Consider the following 4,002-nt stretch of genomic DNA (forward strand, 5'->3'; position numbering starts at 1 on the left):
AGCAGTCGGCGTGAGCTTAAATGGACTCCAGAGGATGGTAGAGGACAGGAAGGCCTGGAGGAATGTTGTCCATGGGGTTGCGATGGGTTGGACACTAACTACGTAACTAACAACAAAATATATACAGAATGGTTACTGGACTGCCACTGCAGACTCTTTCATGCACCTCTGAAAGTTTTAATAGTTTCCCTCTTTTTGTTCTTGCAAATATCTGAAAGACGTTTGTGTAGCTTTCTTGGCGAAATTGCAGCTGCACGTGAGAACAGAAATATGATGTTGTACCTTAATTTGCAAAGAAACTAATCAATTCAGCTAGGTAGAATGCAGAGGTCCATTGATGATCAATGGCAGATAGGTATCTAAAACCCCAGTGCTTATTTTGAATTATTGGGGCCCCTGTAGTAGTGTTTGAGTTTGTTTACTGTTACAATAGTCAAAGTAAGAGTTACGCTTGGTAAGAATAGGCACTGCATGAATTTAGGTGTTTTTTTTTGAAAAAGCACTTAAGGCATTCTCAAACTACAGTTCAGATTTCTTTATGAATCTTCAGATTGCTCATTGACTCTTCAAACAATTTTAATATTTTAACTAATGGTACTACTAATATCAACCCCTTGGTGCCCGTGTTTAGGGAACGATTTAGGGGAATACCTGACAAGGGCAAGGTATCCATTGGGCAACGGATTTCAGGATTAAATTAACCCTTGGGGATTTGACACTTCTTAAATCAAGCAGGTGATTTTCCCGGAAGGAAATGTGTTAAGACAGCTTGTGTTTTGAAAGGTAGCGTGATCGTCTGTGGCAAGATGGGTGAATGGTGCCCTCTAGCTCTGCTGAACTACTTCTCCTGTTCTTGCCAATTGGCAGTCATTAAATGGCTGCAAAAATGGCAAAAAGCAGAGCAGAAGGAATCCCTTTATTTACACGGCTTTTACAATGTGCATCAATAAAGCAACACACAAACAAGAAATTCTAACTGCAGGTTGGGCTTTGGCTCCTTGAGGGATTCTCTTTGATTCTCCTACTAGCTGATAACTCGACATTGCCCGGGTATTTATTTATCCTAATCCTGTATTAAGACAGGAAAAGCCCCGATTTTGGCAACAATTACATTAGTTACAAATATTTTCACTGTGCCCCCAAAAGCCATGAATTTGCCATCAAAAATAATCAAAGCCTTGTTGAAAATGTCCGGACCAAACATAATTTCTAATGTTGGATTTTCCCCCTTCAGAGGGCGCCCCCTTGTGGAGTACTGTGAAGCTACCATGGCAAGTCCACTGTGCTGTACAATAGAAGCCATTTTATGGCGGTACAGTAGAAGCCATTTGAAGGCACAACAGGCTGTATTCGTAACAACACAGACACCAAGGGGTGTTAGGGATGGCTTACCCCCACAGTATGTTTCCAGAGAGAAAGTCATTTGTGTACCAAGTTTGTTTGAAATTGCTTGCCGCCTTATGCTGGAACACACACACACACACAAAGCCATTTATATATATAAAGAAAGCAGATATTTTTGGGAGCTGGTGAACAAGCTATTTTTGCACCGTGCCAATGACTGAAGAACTTGGGGGGGAGAAAAAGTATCTTTTTCATTCTCTTCTAGCACCAGTTGCTTTGGAGCTCTGATGTAGTAGCTATTGATCTGTATCGCTTTTAGCTCATCACTCCTTTTTACATCATTCTGATTATTGTGATTATTTGAATTGATCCTCTGATGGAGCTACAATTCTGCCTCCTAAAACTTTCACTGGCCAGAGGCCTTCCAGCGAATTACATCACCAAAAGGTCTGCCCAGGTTTTTTATTCAGGTCTATGGAGATTCTCAAGTCATCCAGATCATGGTTGTCCCAAGGTTTGGAAATCCAGTTGCTTCTTGAAAAAAGCATCTTTGGGAAATTTGAGAAGCGTTTTAAATATATATATATTTTCATAAATAACTATGGCATTGAACATACTTAACTCACCTCCCGCCTCCTGTTTTCTTCACAAGTGAGGTGAGTTGGGCAGAGGGAGAAGAATTGGCCCAGTCAACCCAGCCACCTTTCATGCCAAAACAAGACTATGGCAGTTCTCTGGTTTCTAGCCCGATGCCTTGATCGCTACATCAAACTAGCTCTTTTATTTCTATTCAAAAGAATTGGATTCTGTTAATAGTCTCAAGGATTGACAATGGTGGTATGGGTGGAACCTACGGCGTTCAACTTGAGTCCAAAATTTGTTGCTAAGCAAGACAGCTTAGTTAAGTGAGTTTTGCCCCATTTTACAACCTTCCCTGACGCAGTTCTAAAGTTAGTAACGTGGTTGTAAAGTGAACCTGCCTTCCCCATGGGCTGTCAGATGGCAAAAGGTGAACACATGACCCCAGGACACTGCAACCGTCATAAATACATGCAAGTTGTCAGGCACCTGAATTTTGGTCCGCTTGCTACAGTTTTAAGTGTGAAAAACAGTTTGTCACTTTTTGGAATGCTGTTATAAGTTTGAATTGTCACTAAATGAAATGTTGAGGACTACCTGTGTTATGTGGAGAGGGACACCTATTCCTACTGCCTCAAGATTACTTGTCTTTGGTCAAACTGGGTTTTTTGCATTTACACCCTGCCACACACCCTACTTTCTAGCCCTCCTGTTGGTGAACACAACTCAACTATGTTCCTTGAACACACAATGGATTTCCTTTTGACTGTCAACACTGCCATCTAGTGGGCATGCAGGATTTTTCCTCCCCTGCTTGAATGTTGGGCCTGGAGGAAAATTATCAATTATAAAGCATGCGAACGACATGCCGAGGCAGACCAGTTCCAACAAGAGGACTGCCAAGAATACTCCGCTTCAGTTATTACTCCAAGGGGAAAAAATGATAATGTAACTGACCCAGAAACCATTTCCCTGCAGCACCACAAGGTCACCATTGTCTTTTATCCATGGAACAAAAAAAGAAAAAAATCTCCTTGAAAATTCTCCTGGAATGGTACAGGGAAACCCCAAATTTAAGTCCACCCCACCTGAATTGTTGTTTGCAAAAATAAAAATAAAAATAAATTACATGCCCACAACTACTTCTTGGAAAGCACTGGCTGCCTTCCCCTTCAAAAGTCTCAAATTATGATTAATACGTGGAAATTGTTTACAAGTTCTACACAATAGGCACCATGTAACAAAAATATGACATTTAATCAATTCCCTTACTACCAAGGCGACACACTCCCAATGCCGAAGTGCCATCTGGAAGTACACTAACATCTTTTTAAAGGGCCAAATGAAAGGCCACAGCTTAGGAAACTCGTACGCTCTGCGGTGACTAAGCTGGCCTAGAGGATTTTGCATTCGTATTCAAGAAAGGAGACGATGACGCAAATCCACCAGAGAGGATTTATGGCTAACAAATCACAGCTCTTCCAACAGAAAACTGAATTCCGCAACATAAATTGTACAAATCACAAAGGCACACTCTTTTTTTTCTTGAACTATCCACTTGTGCAGGGGGTCCACAACCTTTGGGCTGCAGCCCACTACCAGGCCATGGCTTGGGCTGGTGCGCACGCGCATGTGTGTAGCTCTGCTCGCGTGAGATGGGGCAGCGCACACATTCATGCACACACAGCTTCACTTGCGTGAATGGCAACCCGGTTCCCATCGCCCTCCAGCTGGGCCGCCAAACCACAACACTTGGGGACCGCTGCTGCACTAGCAGCTTTATTTTTGAAATCAACTGAAAAGGAAATTGAACACTTAACGATTAGAGTCACTACTCTGTCACTGAAGAACTAAGCAATCACTTTGGAATGAACAGAATATCCCATTGCAGCCATGTGCATCTCTTCAGGCGCCTCTGGACTCGCACTGAAGTTGAAACTTGACATTGTCAATGGACAGGAAAGCATCCTAAAGAAATCCGAGACCCACCTCAATGCTATAAGAGTTCATAAACCTTGTTAAATTTGCCCTTTCACCAATGTTTTCGCAGTCAGAACAAAATGGAAGCCACCACTATCA

Source organism: Natrix helvetica (genome assembly GCF_964273705.1).
Source record: "Natrix helvetica genome assembly, chromosome: 11".
NCBI classification, from domain to species: Eukaryota; Metazoa; Chordata; class Lepidosauria; order Squamata; family Natricidae; genus Natrix; species Natrix helvetica.